The sequence below is a fragment of the Triticum urartu genome, chromosome 6, assembly GCF_003073215.2.
Source record: "Triticum urartu cultivar G1812 chromosome 6, Tu2.1, whole genome shotgun sequence".
In the NCBI taxonomy this organism is placed as follows: Eukaryota; Viridiplantae; Streptophyta; class Magnoliopsida; order Poales; family Poaceae; genus Triticum; species Triticum urartu.
Genome location: NC_053027.1, coordinates 497,827,231 through 497,838,196, shown reverse-complemented (window position 1 = coordinate 497,838,196; position 10,966 = coordinate 497,827,231). Strand labels below are relative to the sequence as shown.

Below are 10,966 nucleotides of genomic sequence, written 5' to 3'. Positions count from 1 at the left end.
TTTGCGGACTAACCATGTGCTTTGAGCATTTCAGAGATTCATCCTTTGGCTCGAGAGGATTTCTTTCCCCTCAGAGTGTTTTTCAAGACGGTGTAGCTCTTTCGTTTCTTGTTGGTGGACTAGTTTCGTAGGAGTCACCGTACTATCAAGAGGGGGTCTGCTTTGGTAAGGCTAGGGTGGAATCATCACGTACACTTCCGTTTCACACCCTCTGGGCCTTCCCCCGCCGTTGGGGGTTTGATTCCCTGCTGTTTGGGCAGTCTTTGGCCCCAGCGATAGTATCGCAGTGCCCAGCGGTAGTACCGCTTGAGGGTCCTCAGCGGCAGTACCGCTGCCGTACCGGGCCACTACCGCCTCGACTCGAGGGGGCGCTTCTCGTGTCGGGTTGAGCGGCACTTGTAGCGGTAGTAGGTGCGTTAGTACCGCTCGAGAGCGGTAGTACCGCCCTACCACCGGCGGCAATACCGCGCTGGGCCGTTCCCTCCTCTATCTTCAAGCCCTCCCCGGCTGGGCGGTAGTACCGCAAGGGGGGCGGTAGTACCGCTGGGTCCAACGGTAGTACCGCCCTCTGTGGGGCTATTTTGGGGGTAACGGTTGGATGGGGTCCTTTTGTATAAAAGGGGGTCCCCTTCTTCTTCGTTGACTCACCTCTTCCCACATAAGCTCCATTAATGCTCCAAGCTCCATTTTTGCTCGATCTCTCTCCCTAGCCAATCATACTTGTTGATTTGCTCGGAAGTGGTTGAGAAGGCCCCGATCTACACTTCCACCAAGAGAAATTTGATTCCACCACCAATCCCTAGCGGATCTTGTTACTCTTGGGTGTATGAGCACCCTAGACGGTTGAGGTCACCACGGAGCCATAGTCCATTGTGGTGAAGCTTCGTGGTGGTGTTGGGAGCCTCCGATTAAGTTGTGGAGATTGCCCCAACCTTGTTTGTAAAGGTCCGGTCGCCGCCTCCAAGGGCACCACTAGTGGAATCACGACATCTCGCATTGTGTGAGGGCGTGAGGAGAATACGGTGGCCCTAGTGGCTTCTTGGGGAGCATTGTTCCTCCACACCGCTCTAACGGAGATGTACTTCCCCTCAAAAGGAAGGAACTTCGGTAACACATCCTCGTCTTCACCGGGTCCACTCTTGGTTATCTCTTACCTTTACTTGTGCAAGCTTATTAGTGTTACTTCTCTTGCTTGCTTGTATGTTCGTTGTTGTTGCATCATATAGGTTGCTCACCTAGTTGCACATCTAGACAACCTACTTTGATGCAAAGTTTAATTTGGTAAAGAAAAACTAAAAATTGTTAGTTGCCTATTCAACCCCCCCCCCTCTAGTCAACCCTTTCGATCCTTTCACGCGCCCCCTTAGGGTCAGCTGCCTTTCCCTCTCCCTCCTTTATATACGTGGCCAGGGGGCACCCCATAGACACACAAGTTGATCTTTTAGCCATTTGTGGTGCCCCCCTCCACAGTTTCACACCTCAGTCATATTGTTGTAGTGCTTAGGTGAAGCCCTGTGCCGGTAACTTCATCATCTCCGTCACCACGCCGTCGTGCTGATGAAACTCTCCCTCGGCCTCAACTGGGTCAAGAGTTCGAGGGACGTCATCGAGCTGAACGTGTGCAGATCGCGGAGGTGTCGTGCATTCGGTACTTGATCGGTTGGATCACGAAGACGTTCGACTACATCAACCGCGTTACTAAACGCTTCCGCTTTCGGTCTATGAGGGTACATAGACATACTCTCCCTTCTCATTGCTATGCATCTCCTAGATAGATCTTGCGTGATCGTAGGAAATTTTTGAAATATTGTCTTCCCGAACACCCAGGTTCATAGGTAAGAGAGTTACAACCTTTTCTTCTCCCATTCCTCGAATGGAGTTACCTCTTTGTTATTTGTGAGAACTCGGTTTAGGACATGACATGCAGTCAATATCGCCTCCCCCACCATGCCTTGGAGAGACCCTATGTGTCTAACGTGGCGTTAACCAAATCAGTTACAGTACGGTTCTTTCTTTCGGCTACCCCATTTGACTAAGGTGAATAGGGAGGCGTCCTCTCATGAATTATACCATGTTCCGCATAAAAAGAATCGAATTCATTATAAAAATACTCTCCACCACAATCGGACCTAGGCCTCTTGATTTTACGATCAAATTGGTTTTCCGCTTCGGCTTTATAGATATTGAAGAAGTTCAAAGCCTCATCTTTTGATTTTAAAAGATGCACATGGCAGTATCTAGTGGAGTCATTAATTAACGTCATGGAATATTTCTTTTCACATTTTGTCAAAACACCATTCATTTCACAAATATTCGAATGTATGAGTTCTAGTGGTGCAAGATTTCTTGTTCCCGCGGTCATATAAGACTTGCGAGGTTGCTTATCCTGCACACAAACTTGACACTTAGATCCCTTAACAAGGATGAAATTAGGGATTAAGCTCAACTTGGCTAGTCGTGTCATGCAACCAAAGTTAATATGACAGAGGCGTGAGTGCCAGACATTTGATTCCCTATTGTTGCAAACATGATTAACAACTTTATTACAAACATCTGACAAGGATAAGCGGAAAAATCCTCCTGATTCATAACCTTTACCAACAAAAGTTCCATACTTGGACATTATAAATTTATTAGACTCGAAGACAAGATTGTAGCCATCTCTACATAGAACAGATCCGCTAACAAGATTTTTATTGATAGAGGGGACATAATGCACGTTCTTTAGCCGCACAATCTTCCCCGAAGTAAACTTCAGATCGACCATGCCAACACCACGAACAGAATCACTTGAACCGTTGCCCATCAACACGGTGGAAATCCCCGCGGTCTGATGAGAAGAAAACATGAAAATGTCACCGCATACATGTACATTAGCACCCGTGTCAATCAACCAATCAGGAGAATGACATACTGAAAGAATAGTGGGAAGTATACCATACCCAACATCCTTCATGTCAATGTCACTAATGACAACATTGGCGGTCTTGCCACCTTTCCCATGTTGACGCTTGTCATAATGGTTAGGGCAACTAGGAGCCCAATGATCAGGATCGCCACAATGAGCCTAGCTACCGTGGCCGCTAGATGCACCACCTCGATGGTGTTCGCCAGCGCCAGTAAGGGAGAGGAGGGTCAGTCTCACACAACCCCCCAACTAGACTGGGCCAATGCTTGGTGCATAGCGCAAGATACTCCAGATTCGGCAAACCTTGCCGTTGTTGAGCTGCAGCAACCCGTGCATGCCGCCACATCCGACCCATACATGAGAATGCCGGATCTACTCGCACCAGCCACCACATCAATGAGATGTCCACCGTCGGTGAGGATTTCACTCGGGGGCGCATGGGAGGGGCCGCACGTCGAGGTCGTTCTCGATGATTCGATTACAACATTTGCGATGTTGCAATTTATGTCGACGAATAATGATTTGTTGATTTTACGGTCTGAGGTTTCCAATGGAAGAAAGTAGAGAGGGTCGAGGGATCACGTTGGCGATGATGTTGACAATGTGGTTTTTACCTTAGGTTCAAGCCCCCGATGGGTAATGGACCACATCCTGACTACCTATCTTTATCGATAATCATAGAGATTCATGGAGGATTACAATGGTGGAATCTTTTCCGAGGTTGATGTCAGATCGTACCTCAAGGCCTCTATCCTTGTTTCTGGCATTGGACCAGGCTATGGAAGAGCGTGAAAAACTTCTTCTGGAAGAGATTTTAGATCGGTTCAAGAAGCTCGCAATGTCGGACTACCCAATCTCGGCACACAATCGGATCTTGGGGTCCCCGGGAAGAGTCGATTTTTTCGACCACCCACCTCCCATTTTGTTGCTAACTTTGAAATTTTTGACCAATGTCCTGGAAGGTACCGTGGACGAGATCGACGACATGGACGAGGAGCTCGACGAGTTTACTAACAGCCCGCCGATGACCACCACGCCCTCGGGTAATTGGATGGTGACCTTGACCTATGATATCTAGTCGACACACCATGCGCCGGCGATAACGGCGGAGCCAACAATGGCGACGACATTGGCAATGGCGCCAACGGCAATGCTGACGCCAATAACGGTGGCAACGATAACCCTGGCGATCCCCCACCCGACAATGCCGACGACCCTCAAAGCGATGGTCCCGAGGATGAGGACATACTAAACAAGTCGCTCGACAAACCGTGCCATGATGGATGTGAGAGAAGCGGTCGTTGATCATGCTTGAGAGAAGATGGTGGGCGGGGGGAGGGGGAGGGGAGGGCAAGGGGAGTCATCAGGGGTGGGACCATGAGAGAAGTGACATATGTTCTTGAAGGGACGCCACACCTCCACACATCTCCCTTGCATTTCGCACGAGCTTGCCTTCTTGAAAGCGTCTGAATTTCGATCGGGCCTGGGCCCGATTGACGGGTGCTTTAAGCAGCATGTGGGCCTGGCCCATGAAGTTGTGTGGACAACCAAACCAAGTAGGGGTGGAATTCAAGTCGAGTCGAGCCAGCTCGGCTCGTTAAGATAACGAGTTAGTTTGGCTTGACTTGTTAACATAACGAGTTTAGATTCAAACACGGCTCGACTCGTGTAACTCGCGAGCTAGCTCATTTAACTCGTTAAGCTCATTAGACGTGAATAACAAAATATATGTATTATGTGTGTAGTTAATCTAAAAATATGTTTGTATACACATACTTTTTCTTCACAAATCAAAACAATCAACAATTTACACTAAATGAACACTTGGTACAATCCATAAATAACAACAATCAACAACAATATTGGTACTTATCTCATGTCACTTTTGATTAACGAGCTTAATGAATTAAACGAGTAACTTGCTAGCTCGGCTCGTTAAACTCATTTAGTTAACAATCACGGATTAAAGCTCGACTCGACTCGTTAGTTATCGAGTTCAAGTCGAGTCGAGTCGAGCCGAGTCACGGGCTACTCATTTAGCTCACAAGTTTCGAGTTAAAATTCCAGCCCTAAAACCAGGTCATCAATTACACTGGATTTGCTCCGAAAAAAATTCAATTACACTGAAGTTGTGGTTTTACGCAATGAACTCCCAAAAACACACTACCACTCCCGGTCAACCTTCACCCCCGACCTGAACCTTGAAATCCCAACAGAAAAACTTTGTTAGTTCCAACTAGCACTGCGATGGTACATGCAAGTCCACATTACATTTCCCTTTCCACATACACAGCAACAGCTTCCGACTCTTGATTCAAAACTCAGGAACCAGAGCTCGTTTCAAGTAAAATAAGAAGGAGAATCATTCTCACTTGATTTGATTGGAGAGAGAAAGTGACACATCCTAGTTCCATTCACACCAAGATACCAAACCCAACCGAACATTAACAATCCCTGTAGGCTGCAGCTCCCCTGCCCAAGCAGCTGCGCCCCTTCAGACTCCAGTTTCTGGACAACTTCCTGGCGCAAGCAATGCCCATATATATATAGTTCAACTTGCTACACCTAGCTACCCGGCCAGCAAGAAGTCATGGCGGGGAGCGTAGGAGAGCAGCGGCCGTAGGAGCCGGGAGGCGAGGACCTGTGGACCGACCGACCGATGGCCGTGGCGACGGCGGCGGAGAAGGCGGTGCGGTGCCTGGGGCTGGGGTTCGACATGACGTGCGACCTCAGGCTCAAGTTCTGCAAGCACTCCGGCGGCTGCGTGGTCGCCAGGAGCTCCCGCGAGACGGCGCCGGCCGCCGTGCCGGGCGTCGGCGTGGTCCGCGACATGCCGGCCGACGTCAAGTGCGGCAAGGGCGACCGCGTCCGCTTCAAGTCCGACGCGCTCGAGTTCAACAAGGTTAGCACGCCGCGTACATAACGTAACATGATCATTAGTTCTGCATGATCACAGCTCTCGATCACCCGATCGCTTCTTCCGTTCGAGCTTCCTTTAATTCCGTTTCGCAAGACTTGCACATACGTGTACGTTGCTACTAGGAAGTAGTAGAAGAAAGAAATCGGAGCCAAACGAGACGCAATGGAGCCAAAGTTAAGCTATTTTTCCTGAACATAATCAGTGGTTCTGCAGTTATAAGTTATCTGAAACTTTGGCCAGATTAATTAAGCGTTGCTGATAAGATTAAGCGCAAGAAACTAGAGCAAGACGAAACGCAATGAACTGAAGTAAGATCAGATTATTAATTTTTTGGCTGTCTGTCCTTCTGCCGTTAGGAAAGTTCTCTGGGACTTTTGCTACTCGTACTAGATTTTTGCATTTCAGGAACTGAGAAAGCATCGTGAGCAATCAACCGGTTCCGGAATTAGCCGCCGGATTAAATTAGTTCGTCGGAGCAGCGAAAGCAACGCAAGTATAGTACGGTTGGTGTGAATGGTGGCTGCTATTATAGTTTTATTTTGTTATTTTACGAATGTGAATGAATGGTGGCTGCTTGCAGAGCTTTCCCTCATTAAATATCGATTTTGGGGGTGCTGACCACGCCTGTGCGGTCCTACGTGATTCTCACGAACTGCACCAATCATCGACCTCTCCCCGATAATAACAAACAACAGTCGACCGTTCTCATTTTTTTGACAAAGGATGAATTTTATTGGCTCGACATATTCCGTGAGTATAAGCAACATTTTGTTCGTATTTCGGCACACTGTCGGCGTCAAATGCTCCGCGTTCCACGGGATCAAAATCAACCATCCAAAATCAAGATTAGATAGTACCAGTAAGTAGATTTGGTTGGCCATAGCGTGTGGTCCTGCTGTCCTATTACATTATCCACCAATACAACTTCTTTGTAAATTCAAGTCAAATTTAGCTCCACAATTATGGTCACCCCTTGCATAAACAAACATCGCGCTCGAATCGTGACGGTGCACTAGCAGCTGTTTGACTTTCACCACAAAGATTCGTAATTCGCACATCAACGAACCGGGGAAATAACACTTACAAATATACAAAACAACTATTCTCTGATGTTAGGGTTTCCGAAGAAGGGCCGCAATAGCTGGCTAACGTTCGTTGTTTGAATGGCATTTACGAACGTTTTTGCTGACATTTTTCTTCTAAAACTGTTATTGTTAGATCTCGCGTACAGGAAAATGCGTTCGCTTGCCACCCCCCTTCCAGGGACGTTCGCTAGTTAGTGTATTTCCGAAGAAGAAATGACATATACTATAAATTTCTACTGAAAGAGAAACGCGCCTAATTAAAAAAAACTGATTTGGCGGGCATGCATGGTGTTGGTGCAGATGTCGGAGCTGTTCAACCAGCGGAGCGCTGTGGAGGGGAAGATCCCGTCGGGGCAGTTCAACGCGTGCTTCGACCTGGACAGCGGGTCGTGGGCGCAGGACGCGTCCGCCACCAAGTGCCTCGCCATGGACGGCTACTTCATCTCCCTCTTCGATCTCCAACTCGATCGTCGCCCGCTCGCCCTCACCGCCCATGTTCTTTGCGACGTCCCTGCCGCCTGGGACCCCTCCGCCATCGCAAGGTTCACACTCTCCCTTCCTTTCTTTTTCTCATTAAGTACTCCATCTGTTAGAAAAAGTTTGTCTCTCAAATGAATATATATCTAGGAGCTTGTTCCTTAAATAGATACATCAATTTAAGAGACACATTTTTTCGAACGGAGGGGGTACAAAGACGGTACTAGTACAGGACTTTGACTGGTTCCACCTCCGTGTCGTGCTCGTGCCGACCGGCCCCGCGCACGCAAAGCGGTTCAGACGTCCATACTGAAACCTCTGACCACAAACAGAAAATAACGTGGTTCAGAGTATTAATAATCTAGTAAAATGTTCATTTTTCTTCTCTGCCCGTCTTTGTTGAACGTACAGCATGTGGCGCCCCGCGCTCTGAACGTGTCGCCATTGACAAACCGGAGCGCGACACATGCCGCCGGCTTGGTTCTATCAGGCAGACAGACAGACCCGTAGTTTTCAGACAGTGAGCTGAGCTGACACTGACAGTCCGGTCGACAGACGCCTTGTATGAACCACCCTCGAACATGAAGGAACGTCGCTGACCCTGTGCATGAACGTTGTGCGTGCGTGCGTGCGTGCAGCTTCATCGAGAAGTACGGGACGCACGTGGTGGTGGGGCTGAGCATGGGCGGGCAGGACGTGGTGTGCGTACGGCAGGCCGCGTCGTCGCCGCTGTCGCCGGCGGAGATCAGGGGCCACCTCGACCGGCTCGGCGACCAGCTCTTCACCGGCGCCTGCGCCGTGCCGCCGCCCCACGCCAGGTCCAGGGCCAGGCTCGCCAGGACGCCGGAGGCCTTCAACGTGTTCGACGCGCAGGTGGCGCAGCAGCGGCTGCAAGGGATCACCACCCTCGTCTCATCCAAGGAGGTAAATTACATTTACAGTTATCTGGCATGCAAGCAGCGATAAGTAATATGGATCGGAGGAAGTGACAGTTTTACTCAGCTCAGCTATGTGTTTTTCCTTGTGTGCGTGCAGGGAGTGACGGTGATATACTCGAAGCGGGGAGGGAACACGACGGTGAGCAGCCACGCGGAGTGGCTCCCCACCGTGCCGGCGGCGCCCGACGTGATCAACGCCAAGCTCGTGCCCATCACCTCCCTGCTCCGCGGCGTCGCCGGCACCGGCTTCCTCTCGCACGCCATCAACCTCTACCTCAGATGTGAGCGCACCTTACCTACATGCCATCCCATGTCGATGTCACACTCATTTGCCTAGCCTAGTTGAAGCCAGCGTTCAATAGTGCACCGTAGAAAATTTCTTCTTTCTTCGAGAATCAATGTTACAAGCAAGCACACTGTCCGTGCTCAATAATTGCACTCAAAAGTGACGCGTGATCTGCCAAATGACTGTTACAGATAAGCCGCCGTTGGCTGACCTGAGGTACTTCCTGGATTTCCAGCATCACAGAATGTGGGCCCCGGTGCTCGGCGAGCTGCCCCTCGGCCCCTGCTCCGACCGCCAGGGCTCCGGCCCGGCCCTGCACTTCAGCCTGCTCGGCTCCAAGCTCTACGTCAGCTCCAGCCAGGTATTTTCAATCACAGACCCCCTCATCGTCCTCCTCCTCCTCAGATTGTTCCACGATTATCACTGAAGAAATAAAAGATTGTTCGATGATTGATGCCTGACGAAAATATATGTAATGTTAATGCAGGTGATCGTGTCGAATTTGCCGGTCACCGGGATGAGGCTGCACCTCGAGGGCAAGAAGAACAACCGGTATAGTATAATTAATCTTCCTTGCTTGTGACATTCTTGCATGAATTTGGTGCAACGCGTGACTAACACAGTGACAACTTCGCGTGCATCAGGCTGGGCATCCACCTGCAGCACCTGTCGGCCACCCCACGTTCATCGCCCCCGTGCAGGCGCGGGCCGGCATGGCGCCGGCGTGGCGGGGCTCCGAGGCGGTCACCGACGACCACCGCTACTACGAGCCGGTGCAGTGGCGGATGTTCGCGCACGTCTGCACCGCGCCGGTCAAGTACGACCCGCGGTGGCACCACTCCCACTCCGACGGCGACGACGGCCGCCGCGCCGCCTACATCGTGACCGGCGCGCAGCTGCACGTCATGGCGCGCGACTCCACCACCGTGCTGCACCTCCGGCTGCTCTACTCGGAGCTGCCCGGCTACGCCGTCGTGCAGTCCAGGTGGGGGCGCGGCCCGGCGAGGACGGCGTCGGGGAAGTGGCCGTCGTCGTCGAGCTTCCTGTCCATGCCCTTCTCGGGGTCCTCTTCGTCGTCGTCGTCCGGTGGCGCTGGCGGCCAGAAGCAGCGAGGCCCGCCGCTGGGGGTGGCGAACATCAACTCCGGCGTGTTCGCCGGCGGGCCGCCCGTGCCCGTGGGCGCGCAGAAGCTGCTCAAGTTCGTGGACACCTCGCAGGTGACCATGGGCCCGCACGACAGCCCCGGGTACTGGCTCGCCACCGGCGCGAGGCTCGACGTCGACAAGGGCAAGATCTCGCTGCACGTCAAGTTCTCCCTGCTCGCCCCGTCGCCTTCCTGACAGTAACAGAGTCTGTACAGTTCTCCTGATGCCAAATGCTAACTGAACCCTGTAATTAACATCAAGGGAGGCTCCCTGCTTCTCTCGTTTCTCATTTCTACCATCCTTTTGGATTTTTGGTTTTGGTTGGATCCTGTAAATGTTGCAGTGCCACGAGTGTAAATTCATACTCTAAAACCAGAGGTATTGTTTTGATAGAGCAAGGGAAAAGATTCATTGATACTACTCCCGGAATACTTCGTATGCTTGGAGTGAATTGCAAGAAACCACCACATTTGGGGCTTCTCTTACAGAAAACAATGTGGTCGCTAATCATTTGCAAAAGTCACCACATTTGGGGCTTCTCTTGCGGAAAACAACGTGGTCGCTAATCATTTGCAAAAGTCACCGCGGATTCAGTAACAGTTTTGTAGAGTGCACTGAACATGTCATTTGGCTCGGTTGAGGGCATTTCCGACAGGTGGGGCCCAAAATCGCTGACGTGTCCTAACGGACGCGCGGACGGCGCCGTTTGCTTAAGACAGACGCGGTCGGGTCGCCAGAGACAGACCGCCCGCGCCCGAACACATCTGGCTCGATTTCTCTGCTCTCACGCTCGCTCTCTCTGCTTCCACGCTCGCTCGCTCCCCTCCCATTTGCTCCTCTCCTCTCCGGTCACCGCCGGCCGCCGTCCGCCATGGTGTCCTGGACCGACAGTGAGAGCACTGACGGCTCCGCCGCGCAGTACATCTCCTCCGATGACTCCCCTCTCAAGGTCAGAACATTGTATTCCTCATTTGTGTTCTAGGGTTTGTAGGGTTGAACATTTGCTCGAATTGAACAAGTTTTTGTTGGATTTCTCAGATCCCAGCTACAATTGATGAGCCTTTTGATAGAGCAAGGAAAAAGATTCATTGATACTACTCCCGGAATACTTCGTATGCTTGGAGTGAATTGCAAGAAACCACCACATTTGGGGCTTCTCTTGCAGAAAACAACGTGGTCGCTAATCATTTGCAAAAGTCACCGCAGA

At 50.9% G+C, this 10,966-nt stretch overlaps 1 pseudogene; it reads left to right on the top strand.

Annotated features, from left to right (window-relative positions):
* Positions 1-5,373: 5,373 nt before the first annotated feature.
* On the top strand, positions 5,374-10,179 carry LOC125514556 (annotated as a pseudogene).
* The last annotated feature ends 787 nt before the right edge of the window (positions 10,180-10,966 follow it).